General features: G+C 46.3%; 1 long non-coding RNA gene across 1 annotated transcript in view; it reads right to left on the bottom strand.

The window, feature by feature from the left end:
* The window catches only part of LOC144807403 (uncharacterized), a 378,338-nt gene that overhangs the window by 84,553 nt on the left and 285,046 nt on the right, over positions 1–8,739 (bottom strand). The window lies entirely within an intron of this gene.

Raw genomic sequence — 8,739 nt, 5'->3', positions numbered from 1 at the left:
GAGGAGGAAGTGATGTCACCACCGCTGCTGGTGCTGTCTCTGCCACCTCTGACCCGGAAGAGAAAACTCTTCTTTCATCCAATCTGCAGCTCTGTGGGTTTCATCAGCAGGCGAGGAGCGCCCTCTGATGGCTGTTGACGGAACCACCGCCTCCAGGCTCACACAAACAAGCATTGGTGCCTGTAAACACCTGGGATTTCAGATGTCACAGATGTGAATGTTTTAAGGGTCAGACAGTTCAAGTACAGGGCCTCACACTTTGCTGCTGTAAAAAAGTATTTATAACTTCACTTCAGATGAGCATCTTCCAAACACTAATGTAAAGGACTTAAGAGTATTTACAGAAAGGCGACAACTGGAAGCAGGCGCGCAACACCCATTGGAATGAAAGGGCTTCAGCCCCCCCCCTTCGTGTGTGGCAGCCCGGGCTCAGACAGCTCCCGGGCACACACGCAGCCGCACCCGAGCACTTCACAGTTGTTTAAAAGACCATGTGCATGTTAAAGAGGCTTTGTTGATGTTTCACCCCTTCTAAGAGCCCCTGCAGCGCCACTCTACCTACTGCTTAATGTTTCAGCCCCCCCATGAAATTTTTTCTTAGCCCCCCCGAAATGTGGCTCTAGTTGCGCGTCTGACTGGAAGTGGCAGTCTGTATTTCAAAGAATATATCTGTATTTCAAAGAATATATCTGTATTTCAATGAATATATCAGAATATCAGTCAGTTTTCCCATTAAACTGGGCAGCTTATTTATTCTTTTAAAAAAATTATTTGCAGTTTTTCAAATCCACAACGTCCTAGATAGCAAAGTAAACAGAGGTAAATACCAGATCAGTGACAATGCAGCATAGGTCATGTGTCAAAGCGACTATTGAAGGAACAGCTTATTTATAATTTTCCTATGTCTGTGGCTTATTCCTTATATTTACTTCGGTTTTATATCCTCAAACAAGACTGAATTGTAGGTTCTAATTAGGTATTGAGTTTCTGGTTAAAGAGCACAACTGTCCCCTAAAATATTAAGATAGCGGTCTCCTCCAGGCTTTGTTTTTTTGTTTACAGTAACCACCATCCTCTCTCAACAAAGATTCAATGACAAAAATAAAGCAATGTATCTTTGAAACAATTAATTCCTAAGATAGGGCAACCAAGTATGAACCAGAAATTTCTTACACAGTTTACATTGTATCAAAAAAATGAGTGGGTGTTACTGGTCTGAAGAAAAGGGGAGGGGCATTTCTTTACTCTAAAATATTCTACTCCTTCACATAGGCTCCTATATAAAAGTACGTCGTCATCAATACACCGCTGATTAGTGAGCACGTCAACTCTTTGTAGCATTGTCATGCAAGCAACCTTGAGTGCCTCGACAGCGACATTAATTTGGACGTGCATATATCAGAGCCTTCAGGTGTCACTCATCACGAGTGACACTAACACATTTGTAGGTTGTGGTGAGGTCTCACACAAACCTGGCCCATTCTTCCAGACTATGGGGATTAACTAGAACTTCACACATGACTATTCGGCACAGAGCAGACCCTCTGTCCCACATTGTGGTGCAAAACTTTTCTCATATTTCACCATGAGTACTGCACACAGTGCAGTAGAATGTTAAATTGAATGTCTATTTTAGTGAGACTTGGTTGTCAATCTTATCACTTTACATGTGTGCTGATCATGTCTATAAATTTAGTAATGTCTCTTCCTTTGGAATTGTCAAAGTCAAATGTTAAGTGACACCACTCCCTGTGTCTTTTTTAAATACCTCAATTCTCTATTGATTTTTCATATACAATGAGCATATAACAGGTATGAAAGTTTATCGATTCAGCAATATACTGTGTAAACTAGAACTTATGAGAAGACATTGAAAACAGGAAAAACAGTAAATGAAATAAACCCTCTAGATAGAGGTGATGTGGCTCAGAAAATCCTGCAGATGATCAGGGAAGGAGGATGAGGGAGAACACGAGGGGAAGGGACATGGGAACAGGAAAAGAAAATGTCAGGGTGCCAAGCCCCATGGTCGCCCACAAAAAGCCAACTCCCACTATGAAGGCCATAGCCAGCTAACTCTTACAGTGGTGGGTTAAATCCTGGAATGCTGACATTTTGTGAAGCAAGGTCAGACGGGCCATCAATTGCGGTGCCACCTCTAGGTTGGTCATCAAGATATCCCAAACATGACAGGCACCGCGCGGTGCCTGCCATGTTGTAACCCCCAACCCCCCACGCCCCTTCACCCTGGGGGCCCACAACGGGCCACCAAAGCAAGAACCGTATGCCTTTTTGTGGTGGCATTTCCGCCATGGAAAGGCATTCCCCTCAGCCCATCCTAATATGGCTGGCGGTGTCTGATAGACACCGCCACCATATTATACCTTTTCCGCCGCGGTCGCAAGGTGACCGCAGCAGTAAAGAGGCGTACGGTCTTCCCGTCTGCCACAGTCCCCCCCGCCATTGTAATATGGCGGGGGGAAATAGGTGGCAGATGGGCAAGGATGGCGGACGGATCGCCACCGCCTGCATGGCGGTGGCAATCCGTCCGCCATCCTAATCGTCCCCTAAGTTAGCGGCCTCTGTCAGGCATTGATACTTGGGATTGTCTCTTTGTTTGTTGCTTTGTTGACCACCTCCCTCTCTCTATCAATTCAATACTTTATTTTGCATAAAAGTGTCTAAAACATTTACAATAATTTAATAAAAAAACATTAAATATGAAATAGCGCCAGTATAAGGATAAAAATATCTTACAACACTACCAAGCTTGTTTTAGATCAGTTAGTTATCCCACAACAAATCGACTTAAAAAAATTCATAAAAGGCAATGCATCATAAGTAAACTGAATAATCTATTGTGTTTCTCTCCAGATGGTCAATAATCCTCTATTTCCACCATAACCACTCCATCTATCACTGGACACATCAACACCAATAATAGTCGACCAAAAAAAAAACTTCCTCTCTCAAGTATGATTCAATTACAAAAAATAATCAAGCAATGGCGTAGCCAATAGGTCTCGCCGACCGGACCTAATACGTGTTTAGCCATGCAGGAGAATAGGGTTTAGGCGCAGGGGGGGTTTGCTTAGACTAGCACTAATCTTTGAAGCTACTGTTTGTGGGGTCATGCCGCTGCAACACAAATCAACCACCAACAGAACCAAGCAGATCCTTGCACACGTACAAGCATACACACTCGTGCAAGCAGGCAATGAAGAGGGAGCATGCGGGCACCTGATCTGCCAGCCAGAGTCTGTGCCCAGCTCCTCGTGGCTGCCCAAGCAGAGCCCCCCGCACACTGCACCAGATGCCTTAGGCACGTCTCTTTTATTAACCGGATTGACTAAATCGATATCATGGATAATGAGACAGCAAGCACTGATTTCAGACATCCCTTTTCCCAGTCCTTTCCCTCCCCCTCCTTCTCCTCACCGGATCCGTTACCCCAACACTGACGCCCCTCGTGTACCGGCTTGGCAGACAAGCAATGGCAAAGCCAATAGGTCACGCCTTTTGGCTTTGCCAATGGTTTTTGCTGACTCTGTTCAGCCTTTTAATAAACAGTGGTGTGCCGCGGGCGGGCAAGGGAGGGGGAGCACCTCACGGGCCGCCGCAAGTGAAGAGGCAGGCGGAAACAAAAAAGAAATGCAGACAACGGGAGGAGGGCGGGTGCATGTTCAACACGGACAAAGGAGGTGGGAGGGAGCAAAGGGTATGCGGACAGCGGGGGGCGATGGCCTTGTGAACACGGACAAAGGGTAGGGGTGGGAGCAAAGTAACAGGAAATTTAACAAGCGCGCCGCTAAAGTGAAAGTGACTACACTGTGTTTAATTAGTAACCTAATCCAAAATGAGGAATGCAGCTGCCACCCTGCACGCTGCTACTCGCTCCAGAGATCAAAACAAGGTGGGAGTGAACCTTTGAGAAGAGGTGGGACATGCACCCGCCTTTGGCCATTTGCGTGCTTCCATTATTGAAAGACACATGCAAAGGCCAATCCAATGTGTGGGAGGAGTCAGACCCATACAGAGAAGTTTAGAGTGCTCACAAGAAGCCTCCCATAGAGCTAGGCTCGACCTAAAAAAGATATTGTTGAAACAAGAATTCCTAAGAGAGAGCAAAAGTAAAAGACACCGCTTGCCTTCCGCACCGCGTTTTTAAGCTCTTTAAAACACTTTACATTTTCCCTTTCTCATTTTAAAAATACCTTACTCATTTGTACATTGCTTATTTGTACTTACATGTCACGGGGCGATGTTGTCATACAAGTTTGGGGTAGCTTTTAGTTTTTAACTTTACTGGGGGGTATACAATTCAAATTTGCTTGAATACGATTTGGATTTGCTTGAATTTGAATCTGCTTGAATCACTTTTACCTGCATTCAAATGGCGGCGGTGTAACTCCACTGCAAAGCCTTCGCTTCCCCACTCCAGTGTTTGGCAGTGGGCGGGGCAGCTTACTTTTTTCTCTTCTAACGCTTCTTAAGATGTTCAAAGTGCAGATGTGCCACTGGTGTACTGAAGGCGAGCCTAAGGCAAGCCCATCTGCTCCCGTCATGATCCCGGAAGTAACCAGATTCTAGCACATCAGAAAACGTCAATGGGAATAGCAATTGCTCCTGCTGCAGATAATGTCTTACCAATGCCCAGTGCTTCAGGGGCAAAGAAATGCATGTGACAAGAGAGATCCCTTATGAAAGGTCTGCAGGTTAAACCTTTCAGCACAATCTAAAGCACCTGAAAGAGAAAGGAATCCAGACTCGTCGTGAAATACACATCAACGACGAGAGAACGACTGAGAAGGGCTCCTCCACCAGGCCCCGTGCATGGTCAGGACCGCATATTTTCTATTCACTACAGATTTGTTACTAAAGAAGACTGCATCAAGGAGCTGGTGCTGGACGTCATTGCTGATATAATTGTTTTTCTAGGCTGATACAGTCCCCTTGTTTTGTCTGCAGCCCACCGTGGTCCAGTTTGATATCGCTGTTTGCCGATTACCTGGTCTTCTGAAGTACTTCCTTTGCCCGTTGTAGCTGCCGCCTAGAGCCTCCTGAGATTTGCTGGCTCAATCCTTACATCAGACCATCCACGCGCTTTCCTCGCAGACCGCGGACTGCCGGGGAACTACATCCCCCAGAAGGCAGTGCGGTCTCGCGAGAAGAGGCGCAAGAGGACCCGTGTCACCACCACATAAATCTGCCAGGAAGACCCCGCGGCGTGGGACGCTGTTTGCCGATTACCTGGTCTTCTCAAGTACTTCCTTTGCCCGTTGTTGCTGCCGCCTAGAGCCTCCTGAGATTTGCGGGCTCAATCCTTACATCAAGCCATCCACGCGCTTTCCTCGCAGACTGCGGACTGCCGGGGAACTACATACCCCATAAGGCAGTGCGGTCTCGCGGGAAGAGCCCGAGAGGACCCGCGTCACCACCACCTAAATCTGCCAGGGAGACCCCGCGGGACGCTGTTTGCCGATTACCTGGTCTTCTGAAGTACTTCCTTTGCCCGTTATTGCTGCCGCCTAGAGCCTCTTGAGATTTGCAGGCTCAATCCTTACATCAAGCCATCCACGCGCTTTCCTCGTGGACCACGGACTCTCGGGGAACTACATCCCCCAGAAGGCATTGCGGTCTCGCGGGAAGAGGCGCGAGAGGACCCGCGTCACCACCACATAAATCTGCCAGGGAGACCCCGCGGCGCGGGACGCTGTTTGCAGATTACCTGGTCTTCTGAAGTACTTCCTTTGCCCGTTATTGCTGCCGCCTAGAGCCTCTTGAGATTTGCGGGCTCAATCCTTACATCAAGCCATCCACGCGCTTTCCTCGCGGACCGCCGGGGAACTACATCCCCCAGAAGGCAGTGCGGTCTCGCGGGAAGAGGCACGAGAGGACCCGCGTCACCACCACATAAATCTGCCAGGGAGACCCCGCGGTGCGGGACGTGAGTGGGCTCGCCCAGGCCAAGGGCGGGCCTGTCTGTGCCCGTCCGGGATCGTTCGAGGCCGGGCAGGGCCACCCCCCTGATATTGCCATTCCAAGGACAGCTGGACCCTGCAGCAGTGAGTGGGGTGTATTTTTTTAAAGTACCTATTGAATGTCTGGGGTAAAACACACCATGGGCAAAAAAATCGAATCGCCACAGCTCGTAATGCTACGTCTATAGATACTATGTTTGAAAGGGCAATGGACATAGTCAGTACCGAGATCGAACTGACAGAGAGACGTTTATCCCTGGGTCTCACAAAACCCCAACCTGCAGTACAAGTTGAGAACACTGATATAAGTGACCCTCAAATATTGGTATACAATGAGGCTGACCACTGTCCACACCCATTAATTGGAGATAACTTACTGAACGTTGAAGGCTCTGACCATATAGGTGCAATAGTGGACTCTTTATCTAGGAGCTGCCCAATTGACATTACAGTTTTGGTTAATTCGGACATATCCCCTAACCCTGAGGTATGCGGAGCGAAAAGGAAGAGGAAGGCGGCGAAACCAGTTTGCTCCAAACGGAAACAACCTCCACGCTTGAACTCAAAATGCACAACATTGAATACATGGATTAAAGGCCTGAAGGCCATAGTAGACCCAATCCCTAGTAGTGACTCAATTGATTTAGTTTCATTGGATGTTTTAAGTAACTCTGTATACACACAGACGGAGTCCACACAGACTGGTTTTTTTAATTTTACACTTGGGGACACTGTCATAGATATTATTATAGACACACTGTATGAACGTGTTAAAGGGATTGTGGATAAAAGCTTTGCAAAACTATGGAAGCGTCTAGATCGCCTGGAATCCTTAACCACTAAGGCAAAATCTCCCTGTAGGGAACCTAATCAGCAGCCTGAAAAGGCCGGTCCCCAGGGAAATTTAGCCCAGAGTGGGCAATATGTACCTCAAACTGCAAAGTCGTTATCTGCCCCCCTGTGATATTAACAGTAAAACTAATGATTCTGCAGCTTTAAAAACATGCATTGGACCTGCTAATATTCAAAACATGAGTGTCATTTATGCTCATGACGTCACGACAGTCCGCTCCGATACTGTCGATATTAATATCGGCAAACATGTTGAGCCAAACAAGGATGTTTTAAATCTTTTTAAATCTACCTCCAGCATCTTGCCCGTATGCTTTGGTTCTTGCAGGGGTACCTCCATTAGGGAAAAACAAAATAGAGTCCTGGGAACAACTTCGGAACAAAAGTGTGGATTGGCTGGCTAAATACAAAGGGTACAGGAGGTGGGATATACATGATATTCTAATGGTACGAAGGGTAGGCTGGGTGGGACCAGCAGAAAAAGCTATTAGGGGTGATTGTATTGTCATCAACTTTAGCCGACCAGGTATTGTTAGATCTAAACTAGTTGTTAGAGAGACTAATTACCCCCTACCCACAAACATAAGTACACTACCCCTCGGCTTCTTTTATAGACCACCACCGACACAGTGCTCATTCATTAGCCCATTTTCCCAATCGGTAAATAGGTTCTCTCCCGTCTCTGACCTAGACACTCTTGTTTGACCTTTTTCTAAATCTCAACCGACTGTTTCTGTATTCGCGGCACCCTTTGAGACGCCTAAAATTAATATTGACACTGAGGTGGAAACTTTCTCCAAATGATCATTCTGACTCATTACTACTGGTGCTGAGCTGGAATGTGGCTGGTCTGGCTCCTAAACTAGACATCGAAGAATGGGTTAATATGGTAAATAAATTTGATATCCTTATCCTGGGCAACTAAAGAATTATACCTAGAAGGATATGAGTGCTGTAATATTATACCCCCTCACCCCAAACACGGTAGACCCTCTGGCGGTTTATCAATATGGGTCAGTATCGCATCAGGTGGCAGACCGAAATTAATTCCCATTAGAAACGCTAACTTTCAAGTACTGATTTATACACGGGGGGGGGTTCTATTTGTTTTATTAATTTTTATAATAAGGACTTCTTAACCACACCTAACGTTAATTTTGTTAATCTTTTTAACTTTATTTTGGACATGGCTAATCTACTGGGAAAGCATGAACGGGTAGGGATATGTTTGGGAGGTGACTTTAATGCGAAGATAGCAGGGGGAAATACTGCGAGTCCCACCCAGCACATCTCAGTTAATCCATGTAAGAGAGGACACGAATTAATAAACCACCTATCAAATAGCAGCCTTTTAAAAGTTATGGATATTGTTTCTGTAAATAATGGGGAAAATTCAACACCGACTTATAGAGGTTTTGGTCGAGCCTCAACTATAGACTATGTTTTTATATCTGCGCCATTAGAAGATCATCTGGTTTGGGCAGAGGTTAGGGCATCGACTTTTGGGGATCGCAATCCCATCTTAGTCTCTTTCTGGGCAGCCCCGAGACCCAAAACTAGAAAGGAGCCAGGGGCTGGCAATTTAGACATTTCCACTGATAACCTAAGAGTTAAATGGAAAGCATTGGACAGCACGAAGGTGTTCCAAAAGATGGTATAAAACTATCCATCGCTCTGTGAGACTTGCCTCACACTGGCTAACCCTAACCCAGAGGCAGTCTCTGCTTTTATCTTACTATGCGCAGGTATTAAAGAACTAATCACCAGACCCGCAGCTACACCTCTACCCGACCCTAGGTGGTTTGATAACATTTGCTCCAGCGCTAACAGAGAACTCAGAGCTGCCCTATCAGCTTCCCCTAGAGATCCTAACCTCATTAGAGTACTAAGGCACACTTATAAAAGT

This window comes from Lissotriton helveticus, chromosome 1_2 (assembly GCF_964261635.1).
Source record: "Lissotriton helveticus chromosome 1_2, aLisHel1.1, whole genome shotgun sequence".
NCBI classification, from domain to species: domain Eukaryota; kingdom Metazoa; phylum Chordata; class Amphibia; order Caudata; family Salamandridae; genus Lissotriton; species Lissotriton helveticus.
Note: the sequence above shows the minus strand (reverse complement) of the source record. Positions and strands in the feature narration are given on the sequence as shown.